The sequence below is a fragment of the Chiloscyllium plagiosum genome, unplaced genomic scaffold, assembly GCF_037043375.1.
Source record: "Chiloscyllium plagiosum isolate Xiang-an unplaced genomic scaffold, Cpla_swu_hap1 HiC_scaffold_4, whole genome shotgun sequence".
NCBI classification, from domain to species: Eukaryota; Metazoa; Chordata; class Chondrichthyes; order Orectolobiformes; family Hemiscylliidae; genus Chiloscyllium; species Chiloscyllium plagiosum.
The window spans coordinates 6,263,408-6,273,645 of record NW_028270142.1 but is presented as its reverse complement, the minus strand read 5'-3'; the positions used below and the strand labels follow the sequence as shown (position 1 = coordinate 6,273,645).

General features: G+C 43.0%; 1 pseudogene; it reads right to left on the bottom strand.

Annotated features, from left to right (window-relative positions):
• Positions 1 to 1,050: 1,050 nt before the first annotated feature.
• LOC148150074 (LYR motif-containing protein 4 pseudogene) lies at positions 1,051 to 1,303 on the bottom strand (annotated as a pseudogene).
• Between the last annotated feature and the right edge of the window lie 8,935 nt (positions 1,304 to 10,238).

The following is a 10,238-nucleotide window of genomic DNA, read 5'->3' as shown; positions in this document are numbered from 1 at the left end:
ACTCACGAGGAGGTCTTCAGATCTGCCCTCTCCCCTCTGTACTGGGTACCTCTTGTTTATATCTGCCAGCCAAGGCTCCCTGATTGGTCCAGGTTAACAACCCCAGTAAAGGATCACACTGTCAATGAGATCCACATGGTTCCAATTGATACAGCAAAATAAAAGTCTAGGCAATAGATGTTAGTGGATAAGTACAGGGTTTTGTGTCTGTGTGGAATTTGCACATTCTCCCTGTGTCTGCGGGGGTTTCCTCCGGGTGCTCCGGTTTCCTTCCACAGCCCAAAGATGTGCAGGTCAGGTGAATTGGCCATGCTAAATTGCCCATAGTGTTAGGTGCATTAGTCAGAGGGAAATGGGTCAGGGTGGGTTACTCTTCGAAGGGTCGGTGTGCGGACTTGTTGGGCCGAAGGGCCTGTTTCCACACGGTAGCTAATCTAATCTAATCTAAGTACAAAGTAAATGCTGGACTGTGTTAAAATATAGCATAAAACGATTGGATCGTCATAGAACCTCACTTCATTGTTTTGTTTTTGATGCACTTCGATTTTATTCCATAAGTGAGTTTATCTTCAGTTCTCATTTTGGTTATGCAGAGAATTCGTTTCAATTAAACCATCAGCTTGTCACTGTTCATTAGATGCACCTTTGAAAAAAACCCGAAGCATTAGAATTATACAACTATACTGTATACATTTAATAGGCTAGCTGACCTGTACCAATTCTCCAATATCATTAAATATTGGAGATCACTGACGATATAACTAAATTAGTGGAGCAGCTACATGAGGGGATTACATTGAAACTACACCATTGTTATACAAATGTTTCAATCTGTCACTTATGCAGGAGAAAGAAGCTTTAGTTTTTTGAAGGTTGGCATACCATGAATTCCAGATACTGGATCAGTGGTGCTGGAAGAGCACAGCAATTCAGGCAGCATCCGAGGACAGGCAAAATCGACGTTTCGGGCAAAAGCCCTTCAGATAGTTGAGTGGAAGGCAATAGAGGAAGTTTCTTTTCTAAAACATTTGTTAGCTCCTGATGTCAGTTTCACTGAATTTCAATGATGAGTTTTTGTGTGTTATACAAATTGCCGATGAGCACCTGCAGTGAATAATTTCTATGTTGGCATTAGCCTTTCCTTTTAGCTGCTGGATAATTTCAGGATTTGTCACATTTCTTGAAAAGCATCCTTGACTCTCTGGAGTGCAAAGGTCCTATAAGTGTAGCTGGTGAACTCTTTGTGTTCTTTCAAGATCAGCCTGTATAAAGTCAACATCTGACTGCTGATGGATACCTCCATCGCCATTCCCTGGTCTTTTACTGATAGCATTCCTTTAGGGATGGAAACTGTTCTGTGTGAGATTCCAGTCTTGTGTTAATGTTCCAACAAAGAGCCATTTTGGACTTGAAATGGTAGTTCTTTCGCTTCAAATGTCACCAGACCTGCTGAGTTTCTCCAGTGTTCTGTTTCTAATCTCACATAATGTTTATTCATAATTAAACTCTCAGTTATGTCTTTCAGCAGAAGATCAGAAGAGGATACAGAGAGGAGTGGGTGACTGAGGGACCCTGAGATAGGCAGTTGGCATCATTAAAGGAGTGGACAGGCGAAGGACCCTTCAGCAGAGCTAGATTATAGCAGCTGTACAGAATTGGCACTTGCTCTACTGCAGAAAAATGAGCTAACTGTTTGTTGAGTGTCTGGTAAATAGTTCATGCCTTTCTACTCTTAAGTTTTAACACAACTGTTAAACTGTTATAACTCACATGACACCAGGTTATACTCCCACAGGTTTATTTGAAATCACAAGCTTTCGGAACGCTACTCCTTCACCTGATGAAAGGTCAGTGCTCTGAAAGCTTGTGATTTCAATTAAATCTATTGGACTATAACCTGGTGTCGTGTGAGTTCTAACTTTGTCCACATCTGTGCAACACCGGCACCTCCACATTATGTTGAATTGTTGGTAATGTTAATAAAATATATTTTTAAAAAGCATATGAATAATATCCTTAAATAATTAGTTAAAACTCTTTAAAGAGAGCAGGACCTGTGATGTGTCAAGGCTGCAGCAGATGGGTGCTCCTGGATTGAATTGTGTTCTACAGCTAACACATCAGCAATGGGATTGAGGATCAAATAAGGTTGACTCAGAGTTTAGAGCTGGAGACTGAATGATAGGCATTGTGATGTATCAGGGAGGGGAAATATGCTTTACCAGGAGGAAGCCACCTCATACTTGTTGAGCATTAAAGAGATTACAGCTGCACTTTTGACAAAAAAATCCCTCGAGGTAATCAGGAAGAGGCAATGTATCTTTTGTCAATGGGACATCGTGTTTTACCAATTTATTGAAGAAGTATCATGGATAAAGGGGAACTTGTAGTCACACTACACTTCGATTCCCAGAAGGTATTCAATAAGATGCCACACCATAATTTGTTGCAGACAATATAAACTCACAGTGTGGAGGATGAAGGCTTGGCTGATTGGCTGAATACAGAGCAGTAAAGTATGTTATGAAGAAGACAATAGAAGGTTGAGTGGAGAAAGGTCTGGCAGATGGTATTGTCACAAAGCTAGTCCCTTACTTTCCTAAAAGTTGTTCTTTGGCTCAAGGAGACTCTGTCCTTGATTTTTTTTCTAGAGGGGCAATAACTGGGCTGGACTCCAATCCAAAAAGGATTTTGAGAGGCCTTTTGTTTATATGTAAACGGATGAGACTTCAGGGCTTTAGAAGTGACCTGTATAAAGAGAGAGGAGTGGTCAGCTCTCTAGCTGAGCAGTTTTAGTTCAGTCTTGAACTGGGACGTTCAACAGGGAGCTGTGTGGAAACTCTCTCTCTCTTTTCTGCCCTTTGACTTCAACCTGTAAGCATGTGTTCCATTTATACTGGGTTTTAAAGCGAGTTTGCTTATTGGGGCTGTTGGGTGTATTCAGAGCAGTATAATTAAGTCTAGCTGGATAGATTGAGTTCTGTACGGGTTCTTTATTCGGTTCTTTGTGTTTTATTGTGTAATTTTGTGAATAAATTTCTGTCTGTTTTAAAATCTAGTAGTCAACCTCGCTAACTTACTCTGAGTAATTTTCACTGTACACTGACCGAAACAAGTTGCAAAGTTATGGTCTGGGGCTGCCTGCTTAAGAATGTTTTGAGTAGTCTGGCCTAGTCCATAACAGTGTAGAATCCTAGAATCCTGACAGTGTGGGAAGACACAATTCAGCCCATTGAGTGTGCACCAATTCTCTGAAGAGCATCCTACCCAGGCCCACCCGATCCATGTAACCCTGCATTTATCGTGGGTAATCCACCCGAACCTTTTCATTCCTGGACACTGTGGACAATTCAGCACAGCCAATCCATCTAAACTTGCACATCCTTGGACTGGAGTAACAGGGAGAAACCTGCGCAGTGAAAACTCCTCCTGAGGCTGGAATCAAACCCAGGTCCCTGGCACTGTGAGGCAGTAGTGCTCACCACTGGGCAGCCCTGATGGTATAAGGTGGTATTTTGTGAAGTTGGCAGAAAGTTGTGACTGAACTGAATGCTGACTGGGGAACTTCGAGAGGTTTAAGTGTTCTATCATGAGTCACTAAATGTTAATATGAAGTTACAATGAGTAATCAAGATGTATAATTGAATGTTATACTTTATTGTGAAAGGAACTGAATCTAAAATTAAGGTGTTAAGTGTTATGTTTCAGTTATGCTGAGATTGGATTGTTCTGATCTCATTACTTAAGAATGCATTGGAAATGGTTCACAGGAGGTTTACAGGATTGATCTTTGGAATGAGTGAGTTGATTTATGAGAACAAACTTGTTCCCACTGACATTGAGAAAAGAGGGTGGTAACTTGATTGAATTGTATACAATTCTGAATAGTCTTGACAAACACGGTTTGGGAAGGACTTTTCCTCTTCTGCGTCATTCCAGAACCTGGGGTCACTGGTTAAAATTAAGGGTCATCCCTTTTAGGACAGAGATGAGGAGCATATTTTTCACCTCAGGTGGTTGGGTAATTTTGGAGCTGTCTGCCTCAGAAGGTGTTGGAAATGAGAAAATTGAACATTTTTAATGCAGAGGTGGGTAGATCCCTATTGGGGCAAGGGAATCAAAGATTATCAGGGATCCACGTGAGCGTGAATTAAGAAGCAAACAGATTGGTAATTATTTTATTGAGCAGCAGAGCAGGTTTGAGAGGTTGAATGGTCTACTTCTGTTCCTATTTCATACTTCCATGTGTTTCAAGTCAAAAGTCCATCATCACCCTTCACAGAGCCATGACAAATTGGTAACAAACGCTGCTCTCGGCACTGTGACAAAGAATGTTAATGTGCATGCTAGACCATTAATGTTCTACTATAGGATGCCTGGTAAGGTCGAGGGGATAGTACAAGATGAGTATGAGGGAGAGTGTTCTGGCTGTGACACCAGGACACTGACCAGCTTCTTTGGAAAGGATTAATTAAGGTCAATGTATTGCACAGGATCTGCAGTACATAACGCCAGCAAAAGCAGGTGGCATATTTTAAATGACCAATGTTGGGAATGCGAGCTCTGAGAACACCTTGTGCTGCCAAATGCCAAGTGCTGCTGAGGGCCACACTCATTCCTCCAGAGAGTGTGACACATCAGGGACTTGATTTATTCAGAGCTGTCTCTCAATCGTTCATTCAGCCTCAGCCTCATCTTATCACCGATGGCTGAGGGGTTTAATACAGTCTGTCAAAACACCCTGATCCCCTTCCCATCGCAGACCCACATCTACCCTGTAACTCTTCATTGCATTCAGTACAGTCCATCAGAATACTTAACTAACCGATGATAAAGCAATTGCCTCCCACCTCCCACAGCATCCTCAAGTTTCTCAAGTTATGGATCGTTTGTGGGCAGCATTCCTTCTTTGATGTCAGTGCTGCTAATGTCTGAATCATTAAGATACCAATGACCAATTACCAGTGATACCCTACAAACTGCATTCGACCAGTGTTTAAACCCTAAGCATATCCACTCTGCATCTAATACAAATGGACAATGAAATGGTTCTAAATAATTTGCAACTGAAATTTGCAAACATGTTTCCTTTTATGTTCTAGTGTCCAGTGAATGTGGATCCCACTGTTCCCCCCATCAACCTGATCCCGACCCTGCCCAGTGCAGATGTTGTCCTGGCCATTTTCCAGTGAGAGTTAGTGTCTAGTGATGGTGACTGTGGTCAGCACCAGACTCTGCCTGGTCTCCGGATACCTCCCCAGAGCCTCCACATTCCCCTTTTACCTTGCACTACCCTGGGAGCTCATTTTCATCCATAGTCCCCAGTCTGGAGATTGACAATGTCCTAACTCCAGAGATTATACCTTAATGATACATACCTTGCTGCTCTAAGGAGACCACAGTGTGGTCAAAGCCAATAAACCAATCCCCCAAAGCCTACCTCGGCCTCTGATGCTGCTCTGTGTTGACCCACCACAACTCCCTCAGCCCACTTATAACTTTACTTTCTCCCTTTTGTCCCCACCTCAAAACATGCCTTTGCCCTCCACCCCCATGTTAATGTGCATTTTGCAGTCATTTTCTTTCTGGTGTGGTGGATATGTTCTAGAACACCATGGAGTGCAGACTTGAAAGTATCTGGTTCCCTACATTGATCACATCACATCCTACCTGAGCAGCAATCCTCTGTGCCAATGGCACACCCTCACTGAGTAATCATATTGAAGTTATGTCAGGAAGTACAAACAGTGATTAACAGTCTCTCTGGTGCAATTGGTCAGCGCATTCGACCATTTACCGGAAGGTTGATGGTTTGCAATCATCCAGGGACGGAATGCTCACTGCTCTCACTCCAACCCCTTTCTCTGAGGATCTAAAATTTGAATTTAATGGGCAGCACAGTGACTCAGTGGTTAGCACTGCTGCCTCACAACGCCAGGGACACAGGTTCAATTCCAGCCTAGGACGACTCTCTGTGTGGAGTTTGCACATTCTCCCCGTGTCTGCGTGGGTTTCCTCCGGGTGCATTGGTTTCCTCCCACAATCCAAAGATGCGCAGGTTAGGTGAATTGTCCGTGCTAAATTACTCAGTGTTCAGGATGTGTAGGTTAGGTACATTAGTCAGGGATAAATGTAGGGGAATGTGCCTGGGTGGGTTAGTCTTCGGAGGGTAGGTGTGGACTTGTTGGGCTGAAGGGCCTGTTTCCATACTGTAATTACTCAGACTGGGATTCCATGCAGGATGGAGCGTGCACAATGGAAGGGGATTGGAACTTTGCTTTTCTCTCAGTGGATGCTTGAAAACAGGGTTACTGGAACAAACTGCAGTAAACTCAAAGTTACAGTATTGTAAACAATCGCCTTCTTACCCAGGGAATAGATTTTCCCCAACTCCCAGGATGTTTTGCAAATATTTGAGCTGAAAGTAAGATCAAAGAGGTCCAAGCAGAGCAGATTGTAACTTGAAATGGTGGTGGAAATGCGCACTACCTATAGAGAGGGGCAAAAAAATCTCTTCAGGTGACTGACCTTGACAGAATACTTATCTCTCCTTTGACTTGTTAATATGCAGCCAATGCTGTGACTTTCTGTATTGCCAACACTTTGTGATGAGCTCTCCTCCCTTCACTGCATTGCCAAGCAATGCTCGGCTGCTGCCTGGAACTCACTGTACTCTGTTCCATTTGCCGTTAATATCATTGTTAACATTCACTCTTTGTATTTCATACTTATACTAAATATGAGGAAGCTTCATTATATGCATCAGATATTTGCAGTGGTCAGAGTAAAGATGTCAAATAATGTCAGTGTACAATTGAAAAGGTGAAAATTTTATACAATAATTCAATTTCTTCCAAAACTTTGGCTGCCCTGCAATTTAAATGCTCTTTTATATTCGTTAATTGCAAGCCTTAGGGTACGCAGTAACAGAACTGTTACCTTCACTGCTGCAATTTGGTTTAGAATTCATACTCGTGAATTAAACATAACACAATTTCACATGAGACTATGAAAATCTCTTACAGTTATGAATGCTTCATGTGGTAAATTATAAGGATATTCATTTATTAAAATCAGCCTTTTGATGGACTAAAACGAAACTATTAATAAAATATTTAACTGTGCCTGTAACATGGATGAAATAACGCTGTCGGTCTTTATTTCCTTTACACCCAATGAAGGTCCAGAATTTCAATTTCTTTGCGAATTATGTGATTTATGATTATTGTAGAAAAGTTTTTCATTATAAGTAATGATACCCATTATAATAAATTACAGAATACAATACTGCATTTCATCCTATGTGTAACAGGAACCCAGTATTACAAAGGTCATGGACTTGTTATGTCCCATTCACTTTTTTTATTTACTTGTGGGATGTGAGCATTGCTCAATGGGCCCAGCATTTATTGCCTGGCTCTAATTACCCCTAGAGGGGTGAGCTGCCTTCTTGATCTGCTGCAGTCCACCAGCTGTGGGTCTATCCATAATGCCCTTAAAGAGAGGATTCCAGGATTTTGACCAGCATTGGTGAAGGAACAGCAATATATTTCCAAACCAGGATGGTGAGTTACTTGGAGGGGAACTTGAAGGTGGTGGTGCCACCCAAGTCCTTCCAGATGGAAGTGTCCATGTTTTTGGAAGGTACTGGCTAGAGCTGGCAAACAGGTGAAAGAGGTAGCAACTGATACATCTGCGGCACCCCTCTGTCTGACTGAGACTTGTTACTGAGTCTGTCATGGGCTGCTTCCTTGTTTGTTCCCTCTGCACGCTATCTCTGTGCTCCCAGGAGGCCAAGCAGCACTATGCAGATACCACACACTCTTCTTCAATAAAACAGAGAAAGTTCTGGTCATTCAAAATGTTAACGCTGCTTCCTTCTCACAGATGCTGCCAGACCGGACCTGCTGAGTTTCTCCAGCAATTCCCCTGCTTTTATTTCATGCTCTTCCTAAATCAAAACACTCCCTTTTCAAGGCATGTTGTTGGAATTAGACTGAGAAAGTTATGTGATTGAGCAATGAAGAGCAAGGGATAAGGAGGGTTTTTTTGGCTAACAATGTGGTACTGGAGGCGTCAGGAGGGGAGTTGGCTGGAGGAGAGGCGCTGTAGCTCTGTGCTGGGGGAGAGGGGGTGGTGCTGAAGCCTCTCACACTACCCTGAGACGGAAGTGACAGAAGGGGATCTTTGAGAATGACAGGGTTTACCATCAGGCAAAGACTAAGTAATGTTTCTTTTGCGAACTCATTAGAGAGCAAAGTTCCCTAATTGCAGAGAACACTGGCGATGATCCCAATGGGCAGTGTGAAGTTCCTAACTCTGCCGAGTCACATTCCGGGAGGCATTGGCCAAAGTGATGACACAGAAAGTGGGCAGCAGTCTCTGAGTGGGTATTACATTAGACTGCTTTCTGTGAAGAATATGAAGGAGAATCTACTTAGTGATGAATTGAAGATCTAGACGTCAACAATTTTCTTCCAAGCTGATATTTACGATCCATGATTTTTTTCATTGTCCCTGAATAAAAGAAAGAGGATTTTTCCTTGTAATGGACCAGGCTAGAATCCCTTGAACCAACATTTCAAGAAAGTAGCCCCGACCTTAACTTTGCTAGTTGTTTTAAGCAGGTGTATAGTGGATATTCCAGGAGCGATGCAGCTGGTCAAACCACTTAGTTATAAACAAAACAGAATTTATTTACACGATCAACAAATGAAACACAAACGAAAAAGAACAAAATATAAAATAACTTAGCTTGTCCAAAAACCCAACAGATTATTCCAACTTAACGATGATGTTCCGAATGCTTGCAACAATCCCCATAAACACCTCTTGGCACAAAAGGAAAAATCAAACTCAGGGTCTTCCAGGAGAGATGGCAGAGAGAGAGAGAGAGAGAGAGAGAGGAGGATCAGCCTGGACTTGCTGTTTTGGGTCCAGCAGCTTCAGAACATGACTGTGCTAAAACCAAACCAAAGCAGAGAAAAGCTGAACTGGGGGAACTGACCACTCCCCTTTCATTGAAAGCCTTTTGCAAGAGGCTATATCTGTCAGCTATAATCAAACTGGCCCTAAAATCCTTCAAACCCAGGCCTGTCAGAACCGCTGCCTTTACTACCATTTCTGAAAAAAAGCCAAGGACAGCATGACCTTGTTAAAGGGGCAGCATTGTCACATCCTGCTGGATATTTGCACTGACCGTTGTATCTTTCCTGGAAGTAAGAGCAGGAGGTATCTATCTGGACAACACTGATCTGGGACCTCAGCTGCTTGGGACTTGCTTTCAGCTGGGGAGCTGTTATAGCTTTCAGGGCTGCTGCATGCTACTGGCGGTGGAATGAATTTCCCAGGCTGATCGGGGAGGCCGCACTTAATGACCTGTCCTTGCACCTGTTGGCTCTTTTCATTCTGTGCCACCTCTCCCAAGGTTAACCATTAAACGGCATCACTCATTTATCATCTAAAGTCGCCCAGGTTGCTTTTGTAATATCTGCTGGAAAATTGAACCAATGGGCTGCCTGCAATTCTGGGGGAGTTGATGATTCCCAGTAGCATCCAGGAATATGACTGAATGGCTGCACAGATCAACTTGTTGGGTGCATTGAGGGGCCTGCTAAATGCCCCAGGGCTGTAAAGGACATGGCGGGGGCCAGGGGTTCCATTATCCAAGCTGTCAGAGGGAATGGTGCCTCCTGTCACACTGCAGAGACACTGCACCCACATTCCTCAACCCTGTTGCACCTTTGCTTGAAGGGGTCAGAAAATCTACTGCCCCTCCCGTCAGAATAGAGCTACATTCTCAATCAGATTCTAGGAACGGTCCCACCGCACTCCACCCCCTCCGAAAACACTTCAGAATGCTGGCAGACACGCTGCGGTCCATGGAACATTGAACAGTAGAGCACAGGAATGCCATGTCTTTAACCTGACCTGCAATTAACCTGCCTGGCCCTTGAAGGAATGCTAGTGCCCATTCTGTATTTTGTGCTTGCTGGTAACAGACTCTTGGACGGACACTTTGCTTGGGGCTGTGTGGTCTAAATGTATAAGTTAAATTAAAAAGAAGATAAAGAGAAAAGCAGGAATTACAGCTGGTTAGCCTGACATTGGTATGGGGAAAATGCTAGAGTCCATTATATCTTTATTTTTCCACTTAACACTAGAAAGGACTGCAATGTCAACTTTGAACTTTATTACTTGTTTTCCTGCTTATGCGAAGAACAATGGTAATGCCTAAC